Source organism: Balaenoptera ricei, chromosome 12 (genome assembly GCF_028023285.1).
Source record: "Balaenoptera ricei isolate mBalRic1 chromosome 12, mBalRic1.hap2, whole genome shotgun sequence".
In the NCBI taxonomy this organism is placed as follows: domain Eukaryota; kingdom Metazoa; phylum Chordata; class Mammalia; order Artiodactyla; family Balaenopteridae; genus Balaenoptera; species Balaenoptera ricei.
The window spans coordinates 82,647,791-82,662,195 of NC_082650.1; the positions used below are offsets into that span (position 1 = coordinate 82,647,791).

The 14,405-nt window shown below is 39.4% G+C and overlaps 1 protein-coding gene across 10 annotated transcripts in view; it reads right to left on the reverse strand.

Moving 5' to 3' along the window:
* Positions 1-14,405, reverse strand: part of MYO6 (myosin VI) — a 136,611-nt gene that overhangs the window by 93,529 nt on the left and 28,677 nt on the right. The gene's annotated exons all lie outside the window — the stretch shown is intronic.

Genomic DNA, 14,405 nt, shown 5'->3' on the forward strand with positions numbered 1-14,405 from the left:
TCTCCGTGTTCCTCAAGTAAGCGGGTCAGCTGACAGAGCTGAGGCCTCTGCCCTGAAGCAGCTCCTTCACAGGCCTCAGGCTCCCTCACTCCTCCGGTTTGCTCCCTGGGGTTTGCTCCCTGGGTTGCGTCAGCTCCTCTGGCTGGATTCTCCTTATCTTATCAGAAACTCCTGGGGAGTCAATCAATCCGTGGGCCTTCTCTCCACCTACCCTCACCCCCCGCCTAGGCTTGTCGCATCTAGTCCTATTACCCACACGCTGATACCGCCCAGGTTTCTAGCTCAGCTGACTCCTCTCCCCTGCGCTCCAGGCGCCTCGAGCTCAGGGCCGCCTCCACTCCGCGCTTCAGGAGACGGCGGCCTCCACGCTCCCCTTTCAGTGCCTGCCTCGCTTGGCCCTCCTCTTGTCACCAAATGACCATGTCATCCTCACGCTTGTACGTGCCGAAACCTGTGAGGTCACCCTCAGCTCTCCTCTCCCTCTCCCGTTCTGCATCCAACGCTTCAGCAAATCCTCCTGGCACCATCTTCGAGTTCTATCCAGAACCTGAATAGGTCTGACCAGGGCACCCAACCCTTGGCCGCGTCGCCCCTCACTAAGATCCCCGCAGTAACTTCTGGCTGCTCGCCCTTCCTCCGCCTCGGCCCACACAGAGTCAGGGCTGGTACAGCAGTCAATCTGACCCTTTTATAACCTAAGCCATTGCCAATCTCTGCTCCACTCTCTCCGAATTCCGCCCTCCTCACTCACGTAAAAGCCCAAGTCTTCCCGGTGGCCCACAGACCCTTCCCAGACGCTCTCCCCTGCCCAACCCCTCTGACGCCGCCCCACCAGTGCCCCCTCGCTTTACTTCATTTGCGATGGTCTCCGTGCTGTTCTTTAAACACCCTAGGCACGCCTGTGTTTCAGGCCTCTGGTATTTACTGATGCAATCCCTCTGCCTGAAAGACAGTTTTCTCCGTACCTTCTTCGGGACTTGGCTTCACTGTCACCTTCTCAGGGAGGCTTCCTTCATCATCTTCCTGAAGACAGAAACCCCGCCCATCCCCCCGAAACCAGCACAACTTAATGCTCTCCCCAACCCTGCTACTCCTATAGTACTTCACATCTGGCAAACTTACTATGTGTTTTAGTTATTTAGAATATAAGCGTCTTCAGTCCAGGGACTTTATTTTATTCACTGCTATGAATCTAGATGCCCAGAACAATGCTTGGCACAAAACAGGTATTTGTTAAATTGACTAATTCTACAGTCCTGCCACCTATAAAAATAGCTAGTGTTACTGCAGTGAGATGAGAAACCAAAAACAAAGAAACGGGACACTTCAGTGAGCCTACTCCAGTTCCATCACAGCAAATATAAACCTGCCACCAGGCTTCCTGAAATACTGAAGACAGACTAAGGAGAGCCACTTGTGCCTGAGGGCCCTTGAGACGGGAACCTCAGCACTTTCTCAGCAGCTCCCAGCTCCCGCCTCCTCCTGATTCATCAGGGACCACACCTCATGTGACTGACGTGTTTCTGAACGGTGTGTTGACCCGTTCACATCTTGTTCAGTCTCACGCTAATTCTCAATTTTCTTTGGTTAAAGTTAAGGGCTGATGTCACGCGTCTCATGTGACTCAACAGAAAGCAAACAAGAATCCAGGAAGAAGGTGGTTAATGTCACTGTGTGCAAGGCACTCCCGCTGCACAGGACATGGGAATAAGAAGCATCATGTGACGCAGGTGAGCTCGATACTGACTGGGCTGAGTCACAACAGAACGTTCCTAATGACCACAAAGGCTTACAGAAAGCAGTTTTTCAACAGGGCAGGAATTCTGTTTTTAACTTTTAATTAAAGTCATAGAGTAAATACACCTTAGACACTTGAGTTTAAAAAAAAAAAAAGCAAGCAAGCAAGTGTAAGAGAATCAGTAAATCTTTTTCACAACATTAGTCCTCAACCAAGTATCCTAGGATTTCTAGGTGTAAGCCTACGAGTCAACCATACTGTTCAATAATATCTTCTAACAGGAATCTCACCAGCTTTGGAAGGACAAACTGGAAACCATTTACGGACTTCAGGAACCACTTCTCTTTCTCGACTACCAACCACTAGTAGGACAGGCAACCATCAGAGCACTAAGATGTTATTAAGTCTCTGACAAATCCATGCCGAAACAGCTCCCAGAGAAAACACTGAGTGGCTCACCTAATTCCACTTCGTCTCACTTTATAACGGGCGGAACCATACTTATCCTAAATGTTAACTATTCGAGGTAGCCATAGGACGATGAAGCTGTATAAATACTTTAGAAACATGTCTTCCTACAGAATGTCATCTCTTCAGCACATAACATCACGCAGCTCTTGAGTGAGTCTGAAGGGGCCTTCGAATCATGAAGTGGCTTGATTACAAACACATTCTACTGAATTTACTGAATTCCTGTTGTGTCAGGCATAGCACCAGAAAAAAAAATTAGTAGTTCTCATCCTCAACAAAAAATAGAAGCACATTTTTTTCTTAAAAACAAAACACAGGTAGAAATAAGATCCTAAAAACTCCAAAAAATTACAAAGTTATCTCCCATTGCCATTTAAAGAATTCAAACTAATTATTTCACGGCAGGGTCAGGGGAGAATCACTAAAGTGATAATATCCAAGGCATCCAAATGCGGAGGCGGGGAAGGGTGGTCAGAAAACCAGCACCGTGACACTGCCCCTTAGTGCAATAAAGTAGGTAAGGTTGGTCTACACCACCTTCTCTTTCCTCACCTTTTCACCATCTGAGGACACTAACGTAGGCCCCTAAAACAGGCAAAAATCAAAACGTAGTGGCTACCTTAATTCCTCGAGATGAAGATTCAAACCCCAAGCTACACAAACCTTACCTGTTAGTAAGTAAATTAGGGGAATAAACCAAAGCAAGGATTTTCTTGCTTTATACACAAGTCTACATTTGCCTGCCTTATTAACTGCCTAGGGCTCAGACTTTTTTGAAATATTCATTTGAACATTTCAAGCACTGATGACATTCATGATGTTCACACTGCTTCTCCTGGATCCATCATCTTTGTCCCTCTCCCATCTACAAACACCTTTGTTCTTCCCTGGCCATGCTGTCCTCCACAAATAAGAGACCAAAGTGAAATACTCTTATATGGGAGCATTAAGACAGGATGACATTGGCTGCCTGACTGATGTCAACCCAAGGGGGCGCCTCGACTTTGGAGAGAGAAAGTGATGTAAGCTGGGTCTCGAAGGTCCAAGGATTTCAACAAATAGAGAATCAGGGAAGAGCATTCCAGACCAATGAAAGAACAGAAGGAGAAATTCAAAACTGCAAAACTGAAGCTGGAGGGTGTACAGAAAAGGAGAAGAAGGGAAAAGCAGCTGGAAAGGCAGATCCATGCCAAAGCATAAAGGGCCTTAACTCTGATTCTTTATTCCACAGGCGATGGAGAGCCGTCTGATTAGATCTGCATACTAGAAAGATCACGGTGTTCTGGTAGAAGAGACTGTGTGTAAGAATCCAACATGGTGAGGAAAAAATCATCCAATTAGGGCAGTATCAGAGAGAATGACAAAATGGGACAGAAACCAGATAGCGGTAAATAATTAGCGAATGCATGAACAGACAGACAGACAGACAGACGGAACAGGGTTAGTAACCAACTGGGTGTTTCAAACGAAACTAAATGAAAACTGATTGTCACAATCTGTTGGACTGTACATAGCCCTCCAATCCGATATATTCATTGCTGGCCATCCAACTTATTAGCATTTCCCACAAATGTGCTGGATAAATAAAATTAAGGAAATAGGGTAACATAATAGATTCTCAAAACATGGATAAAAACACAAAGATTTACCAGTTGGCAAAGTTTAGATGAAAGTTAGTTTTTTTTTTTTTTAAAGGTAGATTTTGATTTAAAAAAAGTGTAAGTGGCCAAATAAATCAAACACTGTAACTGCGATTTCTCTGAGTAGAAAAATCTACCTGGATTTTTGATTTTTCAGAGCAAGACTTGAGACAAACACAATTTATATGTTACTGTGAGCCCTTATACAAAGTGTGTTAAGAAACTGCAATGGTTTTGTCAAGGCACTTAAAAAGTTAATCAAATAGTTAACTTTTCACAAACAAAAATAATTAATCACTCTAAAATGTAAAATAAGTGATTATATGAACCAAAGATTCGTGCAGCTTCCCAGCTCATAAAACATGACATCATCTCAAAGAAATGCTACTTACAGGGTTAAAGGGCTTCAGTTTTCCTAAACAGAGTTAAAAGTAAGCAAGCTGTTTTGTTTTTTCATTAGATCTCCCAGTGAAAACCCTCTCCTCCACTGCACTTTGGGCATTTTGCCTTTACTCCAACATAGCTATGAATGGTTTCCTTTAAAGCTGCTGCTTTCCACCTACACCAAAATTCAATCTTGAGTTTTTACAGCATCAACTTGATTTGTAAAGTCCCTAGTTACTGAGGTCAACTGAGTCCAAAAACTTGAAGTCAGAGTAGTTCTTGAACTCAGTCACTATTTTTATAATCTCATGCATCTTGTGGACATAATTACACAGTAATTATTCAACAATTAAAATTCAACTCAGCTACAGTTTAGTCTCAGTTCACAAGAATTACTGTCCTAGAATAGAATCCATTAGAACTACTGAGTACTCTTCATGAGGAAAGAATTGCTTCTCACCCTGATTTCACTCTGCTTTTTTTCCTTCCATTTAGTTGTTCACTTAAAGTTGTGTGAATTACAGTCTCACAGTCCTATTCAATACTGACAACACTTCATGAAGATGTACTTTATATTAACTTTTTTATTAAAGTGATAAAAGAATGGGTTTTTTTTTTAAGCCGAATACACTATTTTAAAAGGCTTATATAACCATCACAGGGCCCTGCCCTCCCGTCTCCCTCGTGCCCAGCTGCCCTCTGGACCCACTGCCCAGCATCATCGCGGGCTCCCTTCACCCTCCCTCCTGGGTACACACTGGAGTCCTTTCACGTCCACCTTCGTACCTAGTGATAAGACAATGCATGCGCGCACACACACACACACACACACACACACTGAATTCCAGGATGAAAGTCATTTTTCTTCAGGATTTTAAAGGTGTAACCATTAGCATCCAGGACTGTTCTGCCTTTCAGATGCCCCATCCCTTTATCTCCTCCTTCTTCTCCCCTCTGAACTGCAAGCGTCAAGGATCTAAACTTCCCCAAGGACACATTAGGTGTGCGGTGCTTGGATTCACTGAGCTGCGCACCCTGAGAGCACGGTGACTCTGGAGGCACGAGGCACGTAAAGCTGACAAGCGTTCTGATGTTATTTCTTTAAAACGCCTTCCCGTTTTTTGTCCGCATCCTGCCAGCTCTGTAATTGGACGCTGCCCCTCTCTGAGTTTGCTGCACCCTCCTTGTTTCTAACATGCATCCCTTTACCTCCTTATTCCACCTGCTTGGAAATGTCCCCACTCGACTTTCTAATCCCCCTGTTGAAATTTCCACTTCTACAATCACATTTCTAATTCCCCTCCACTGTTTCTGTTTCCTTCTTGTTGTTGTTTTTTTTCTACTGTTTCTGCTCTTTCTCTTTCATGGAAAGGCTTTCCTCAACACATTTGTTTTCCATTCACACTTACAAGGCACGTAAAAGCTGACCAGGAGTTCTGTAGAGCGAGACCGTCACTTGGCAGGCAGTCTTCATTCTCAAGTACCCGGGCAGCACTCAGCCTTTCTGTGGGCGTGTTCCCACTGGTCGTATCTGTACATCTTACTCTGGTAAAGGGCCATTTTCCAGAGAACAAGGCCTCTGGTCTCTGGCAAAAACAGTTACGGAACCGGGGGCCTCTTCACACACAGCCTTTCGGTCAAGCCCCCCGGTTTTCTGCCAAGTCTTCACCCTCACCTTCTGTACTAACTGAAACCCCCAAACCCAAAGCCTTGCAGGGAGCCTTGAGTTTGATCTGATCTGCTGGTGTTGGTTTTCTTCTCTGCAAAAACTTAGAATATAGATTCCCCTAGTTAACTAAGTCCGATAATATTCCTTTATCCCAATTTGCTGAAATTCCTCATGTGCTACTACCTTCTTCTAATCTCTTTGCCACAGACTTCTACCTTTTTTTTATTCCTGTGCTATCATTTTAATGAAGTCTCAGGAGAGAAAGAAGAGATAAATGTATGCAAACAAGAAATTCATGCTTAACAAACAAAAAAATATTTTTATAGAATAACTCACTGCTAATTATTTTCATCACTGCAATCGGGAATGTTTAATAAAGCCTATTAATCTGACAATTTCACAACATCTGAAATTTTAATCATTGTTTTTTAAAAAGCCCCAATACTTTATTAACACAATTATTTAAGAGTTTTTTAACTTAACTTTTTAAAGTTTGCCATTAAATGCATTTCAGGTAAGTGAACTGTGGTCTTGCTGACTTGTATTCTCACTGTCATTATAAAACTGGGAATGTGTTCCCTAAGGGGAGAGAGGCTTAATTCCAGGGTAGAGTAAAATCATACAGCATCTTTTCAATTTTAAAATCATGAAAAGAAAATAAGTTTCACAGAAATGTTAACAGAAATACTCAAATGTACACAATAAATGAAAAAGCACAATAAAGGAAAAATATAAGTACCCAAAGCTAGCAGAACTCCTGCCCATCATTCTTCACTTACTGTACCCACCACATGGTACCAATCCCATAAAAGTCCTACAACTTTTGCATTTTTGCTTTATTTCAGTATTCTCAAGTGCTACATTCTAAGATTCAACAGCTGGATAAAACAGATGTAGAAAGATTCAGGAAGCTTCAGAGAAGCTCTACCACTCTGAATAAGCTTGAGAGAAAACACTGTAGTTATTTTTTGGCATGACAAAAATTCACATTTGGGATCTTAATTTCTCTGGCACAAATTCTCCTTTTTTAACTCTGTAATAATAATTATATAGTCCAACCTATCTTCTAGAGAATAATCTACTCTTACCTTGTTAACAAGATACTGATAGCCCATATCATCATCCAAGGTACCCCATTAATAGCAATAGAGCAAAATCATTTAAAACATGCTAGATTGGATCAAGCCATGAAATAAATTCATCTTAACCCAAAGCTAAAAACTAAGAACCAAATAACCATAGTGACTGGTGGACCAACTCTTCAGCAGAATATCAGAACTTAACTGTTTCTACAATATGAACAATCAATGACCTGTGTTACTGTGTTAATTTCCAAATACAAAAACAAAGACAGAGAAAAGTTAAGTGACTCATCCATAGCCACATAACAAAGAGCACTGCACAAAGCTCCTCTGTGTCCACCCATTTGCTTCCCATTAAACTGTGCCAACCCTTCAACTTTCTTTCAATGATCTATTTCTGTCAGAGCCCACTGATAGAAATATTATGCCACCAGAAAAGTCTGCAATTTAATATATATTACTTAATAATCAATTTTTTGTTCCCTAAAATGGATTCAAGTATGCACTTCAATATAGACTGCTGAAAGCCATTTAGAAATAGCAGGTAGTGTGGTTCAAGAGAAATCTTTTTAAATATTCAACCCAAATGCTTCTACTTCACAAGTATTCAAACAGATCCTTATAAAAGATCAAGGTGAAAAATATTTTTTTTCATTCTTACATCAGCTGAAAAATCAGTCTCCTTGACGAAGTACTTTTACTAATGGAATAAAATCAAGAGGAAAAGATTTTAACAGAATCTTTGTGTTATTACTTAAGTGCCCAAAATTTTTTTACCACCTAGTATAGCACATCCTGTTACATTTTAAACATATAGCATTACAATTTAAAATTTTTTCAGAGACTTAATCAGGTTTCACAGCAATTACAATTTTATCCCACTGTTAACAGGATCATAAACACTATACATATTAAGTTCATTAATTCTTCTAAATATGAAATCTTACCTAGAAAAATTCACAACTGAGCCACAGATCAAAATAAGAAATTCAACAGGACTCCAAAAATTTTCTAACTACACCAATTATTTTTTAAAATTAAAAATCTGGCTATTATGCTACTGTAGGGGAAAAATAAATCTAGTAATTAAAAATGTCATGATGGCTGCATAATTACATCTGTACTTTATTTATAATTTACTTATAACAAAAAAATTCCAGAAACTTACACATCAATGATAAACTCCTATAAAAGTTAACGTGAACAAGTCTTCAATCTAATAATCCAAAAAATGCAAATGAAAATGAGATACCATTCTTGCCTACAGAATTAGAAAAAAAGTTTATTGTCATAACCAACGCTAAAGAAGTTATGGTGGAACTTACATCTTCAAGCATTGTTGTGAAAAATATAAACTGGTATTACAGTTTTGAAAAGCAACATGGCTATATGCATATAATAAGAGTCTTAAGAATGTTTAGACTTTTCTTATTTCTAGCCATCTATACTTAAAATAATCAGAAGCTTAGCTATAGAGATATTCTCTGAAGTGGTACTTAAAAAAAAAATAGAGGAAAAAAAGACAAGGGGGAAAAAAAGAAAACAGAAAAAGAAAAATCTCAGAAATAAGCTAAATGTTTAAAAATAAAGGGCAATTAACTAAATTATAGTACTGTGTAATTCAGCATTTGCGGAGTCAAAACCACAGGTTTGAATACCCAATAACAGCTACTCTGAAAAACCATGACATAGTGATTTATAAGGGGGTGATGCCTACCAACACTGTGATTGTGAGGATTAAACGAAATACCACGTATCTCCGCAATTATAATATGTACCTTTTTCACGTGCTAACATGTTTAGAACTAAGATGCATTTAGCAATCAATGGTGTGTCATGACTTAACTGGCAGGGGTATTTTTTCTCTTTCAGAAGTACATAAAATAATTGTGTGCCTTAGAATTGACGGTTATTAGGATAGAATTTAGATTCAGTGAAAGCTGGCGATGGACTGCAGAGCCTGGCCTGGCGCAGATTTGAAAGGCGTAGCACACAGGGCGACTGGCGACCTGAACCAGTCATCTGCATAGCAAGTGAGCCTGCAGACGTTCCTGCATCTTCCCTCAGCTCACCAGCTGTACCTCGCGTAACGTACAGATGAACTCTCGTTATTGTTTCCAGTTAAAGTATACACTGCATATGAAGGACTATCACATTACCTGAATTGTTTTCATTTGTTTAATAGCATGGCAAATGCTTATTTCTTTGGGTGACTACTTTCTCTCATCTCCTTCCTCCAGCCATTTTCAACCCAAGTACTCCTCCAGGCTGAGCCGATCCCCAAGCCTTTGCTCAAATGGCTTCCTCTGACAAAATCATTCCAGAACCAAAGCTCTGGCATCACCTTTCTCTGAAGCTTCTCCTGCCTCAGCCCAATCTCCTCCCACCACTCTTTCTCATCTTTGGTCCCACTTCATCCCGCATGCAATTTTCCAAATAGAGCATGAGAAAATGTTATTGCTAGCGTTTACTTAAGCTCTTCCCCCTAAACTGAAGTAACTGACGATGGGGGCATTTGATTCACATATGGGTATCCTCAAGCCCTCAAGCCAAGGACACAATAAACCTTCTGTAAATGTTGCATACACAGAGGAGTTTACAGTGCACCATACATAACTTGCAGAACTAACTGTACCCTGGATACTCCAGAAATATTTAAATTGGCATCAGAAGCAAATTTTTAGTCCTACATGTTTATGCGACAAAACATGAACATAGTTCAACTTTTCTTATATACTTTACCCAATATTTTCTCAAAAGAAAATAGTCAAGGAATTAAACTGATGCATATTTTATACAGCCGTCCTGCAAAGAATTCCACAATTCATCCTGAGGGTAGAGTAACCTTGATAATAAAATGTACAAACATAGATACAAAAATCCTAAACAAATATCAGCAAACCAAATCTAGTAATAAGTAAAAACTACAATATATCGCAACCATATTTGGTTTATTCCAAGAACGCAACTTTGTTTTAACATTTAAAAAATCAATCTATGAAAAGATACTCAAAATTATAATGGATGGCAAAGAAGCACAGGAAATAATGTTCAACACTGTAATCATCAGAGAAATGCACCTTAAAACCCCAATAAGATACTACTACACATCTACTAGAAAGGCTAAAATTTAAAAAACTGACACTACCAAATGTTAGCAAGGATGCAGAACAATTGACACTCTCATATATTGTTCACCATACTATCTGAAATCCTACTATCCTAGGAATTTACCCAAAAGAGATAGCCACACAAAAAATTATATCCAAATATTTACAGCAGCTTTTTTTTTTTTGTAACTGCCCCAAACGGGAAACAATTACAACTTCCATCAACAGATGAGCACATAAACAAAAATCCATATAATGGAAAACTACTCAGCAGTTAATAGGACTGAGGTGCTGATAGACACAAGAACATGAATTATGCTAAGTGAAAGACACAAGACACCAGGAATATATAGTGTAAGATTCCACTTACATGAAATGCCAGAACAGGCAAAACTAATCTAAAATAACAGAAATCAGATTGGGGAGGGGGTCAGGAGCTGAGGAGGGGCAATGGGACTGACAAAAAAGGGGAATGAAGGACCTTTGGCGGGAAACGAACTATTCTAAATCTCAAACTGTACTCCTAAAAACGTGAATTTTATTGTATGTAAACTATACCTCCATAAACTTGAATTTTTTTAAAATCAATTATTAGGATTCATTAACACTACAAACATTCAGTAAAATTCAACAGCCAGTTGTCATTTTTTTAAAAAAGACCCTCAGAAAACTCAGAAAAAAAAGGTAAATTCCTTAATTTGATCTAACAATCTATGAAAAAAGAAAAATGATACTTACGGGTTAAGCACAGAAAGCTTCTCCTTTAAAAACAGACACTATGTAAGGAAACCTGCTACCACCACTTCTGTTCAGCATTTCAGCTGAGGTCTTAGTAGGTTCAGTAAGGCAAGGAAAAGCAAAAGATAGCAGGATTGGAAAGGAAGCAATAAAACTCTTATTTACAGACCTGACTGTATACAAAGAAAATATTTTTCAAATCTACAGATAAATTACAATAAGTGAGTTTAGTAAACATGTGGAATATAAGATCAATGTACTGAATGAATTACATTTTTATACACTGTAATAGTTTAAAAATAAAAATTTTTTAAAGATATCATTTACAGTAGCACCAAACAATATCAAATACCTAAGAATAAATCTAATTTAAAAATATATGCATCTCCCCAAAGATACTTAATTACAAAGCAGAAAACAGTAACTTTACATGTAAAGTGGCAGACACCACCTTAACCAAATGACCAAAGTTCTGCTCAGTACATCATACCCCTTCTGTGGTACTTCTGCCGAAAATGTACATACAGCTTAAATCTCACCATGAGGAAACATTAGACAAACTCAAATTGAGAACCTTTATACAAAATAACTAGCTTGAATTATTCAAAAATTTCAAGGTCATGAAACGAAGAAAGATGAGAAACTGTCACAGGTGACAGGAGACTAAAGCAGCTTGACAACCAAACATAATGCATGATCTGGGATTTACTTTTGCTATGCATGAGCTCTGATTATGATCTGCAAATTTTAAATAACATCTGGTTATTAGGAAACACACACTGGAGTGTTTAGGGGTAAAGGAACAGGTGTAAGTCTGTAAGCATGATGAGGGCAATAAGGAAAATGTGGTAATGTGTTCATGTAGGGAATCTCAGTAGAGGGTATGCAGGAGGTTTTGTAGAGTACTGTTCTTAAAACTTTTCTGACAGTCTGAGATTAGAGCAAAGTTAAAGTTAAAAAAAAAAAACATATAAGTAAGACTACTACATAGAAAACTCTAAAATATCATTATGAGAAATTAACAGAGACCTAAATAAATTAAGCAACCCACTACGATCCCAGATGAGAAGACTCAATACAGTAGACGTCAGTTCTCTTCAAAGTGACCTGCAGGTTCAATGCATCCGAATTAAAATTCCAACAGATCTTTTTTTTTAGAACTCTACAAGCTGAGGGACTGCCCTGGTGGCGCAGTGGTTAAGAATCCACCTGCCAATGCAGGAGACATGGATTCGAGCCCTGGTCGGGGAAGAGCCCACATGCCGCAGAGCAACTAAACCCGTGTGCCACAACTACTGAGCCTGTGCTCTAGAGCCCACGAGCCACAACTACTGAGCCCGCGTGCCACAACTACTGAAGCCCACGCGCCTAGACCCCGTGCTCCGCAACAAGAGAAGCCACCGCAATGAGAAGCCCACACGCTGCAATGAAGAGTAGCCCCTGCTCGCCACAACTAGGGAAAGCCCGTGCACAGCAGCGAAGACCCAATGCAGCCAAACATAAATTATTTATTTATTTTAAAAAACTCTACAAGCTGATTCTAGAATTTATACAGAAATGTGAAGGCCAAGAACAGCCAAGATATCCTCAAAGAAGAACTAGATGGAAAGGTGACATCTACTATAAAGCTACAATGAGACAGTGTGATAATGGTGCATGAACAGACAAATTGACCAATGGAACACAACAAAGACTCATACACATATGAAGTATAATGAATACCTGCTTAACAACAAAAGTAGCAATACAGAGTAAGAGTAGCAATGTAGGGGAAAGATTAACTTTTCAATAAATGCTACTAGAAAAACTGGAATCCATTCGGGAGAAAATGAAATTTGAGACTTCCATCATACACAAAAATTATACACAGGTGAATTATAAATCTACATGTGCAAAGCAAACAATAAAGCTTCTGGAAGTTTATACAGGAGATTATCTTCATGACCCCAGAACAGGGAAGAACTTTAAATAGGGGAAAAAATTAACCACAAAGAAAAAGATGCATAAATCTGACAAATTAAGAATTTGTGATCTTAATTACTATACTATACTATTTTCCCCCAAAGAAGGTACTTTAGCAGAACTTCCAGTATTTCTTATGGCTGTATATGTTGCTATGACTTTCTTCTTCAGTATGAGAAAGGTTTCAAATGATTAACTTGGAAAAACCACATGGTTGGCCCTGAAAAAATAGTCATTGGGTAAACTACTAGATAAATAAACGAAAATTTACATTTACTTAATGAAAAATGTTATACATACGACACACGCATATTTGGAGAAGAGAAGTATGCACTGAGTACTCACACGTAATGAATTACAAAGAGACTCCTACATGGTTACACTTGTGCCTCTTCTACCAGTTACAAGGATTAACAAATTAAACAGCAAGTGGCTTTCACTTTTTCTATAATGGTTTCAAACCACAGAAGCACTCTTCCATCTCAAGCAGGCTGGTACTTTATTCCTCTGCTCTATCCTCTTCTTTTTCTTGCTCTATCCTCTTCTTTTTCTTTGCCTCCTTAAAGAACAAACTTCTCTTTCACTCTTCTCTGTTCCTTACTGCCACACCCTGTGGTCTGTCGGTTTTCCCCAGCCTGATTTTATTACACTCCTAATTCTGGCTTTCAGCTTCACCTACATTCTCTGTGCCCAACACTAGTTATTTCAAACCTCCCTCCCAACCCTTCAAATAAAGTCGCCCCTTCAGGATCTCTTAATCCATCCGTACAAAAGGTCCTTCCACCATGGTCCTACTGAAGGCAAACTGTGATGAACAAGAACCATATTCTAACTTCTCCTGCCCAGCCCTTCACCTTACAGCAGAAATCTGACTCCGCCCTTAAACACAGCCTGCCTTTTTGCTCTTCCCCACTTAGAAGATTCACAAATGTAAGTAAAGTTCATGTAACTGTGCTCCAATCTAGATGATTTCTAACTCTCTCAAAACTGCTAGCGAACACTAAATGATAATAAAAATGACCACAGGGGGGTGGATCCTAGACATTGGTAGAGAAGCCTTGCTGTTGTCGTCAAAATAATTGATTTTATTGACCTCTTGACATAGCCCAAAGCCTTTTCTGATTACGGCATGTGCCAGTACTACTGAGGCAAAGAGGATGGCTACAATGGCAATAGCAAAAGAGATACCAAATGCCATCTCAGAGGTGGAAACTACCCCCTCTGTAAAATCTTTCATTATTAAAACAAAGACCTAGGCAGAACACTCTATGACATAAATCACAGCAAGATCCCTTTTGACCCACCTCCTAGAGAAATGGAAATAAAAACAAAAATAAACAAATGGGACCTAATGAAACGTAAAAGCTTTTGCACAGCAAAGGAAACCATAAACAAGACGAAAAGACAACCCTCAGAAGGGGAGAAAATATTTGTAAATGAAGCAACTGACAAAGGATTAATCTCCAAAGTATACAAGCAGCTCATGCAGCTCAATATCAAAAAAACAAACAACCCAATCCAAAAATGGGCAGAAGACCTAAATAGACATTTCTCCAAAGAAGATAATACAGATGGCCAACAAACACATGAAAAGTTGCTCAACATCACTAA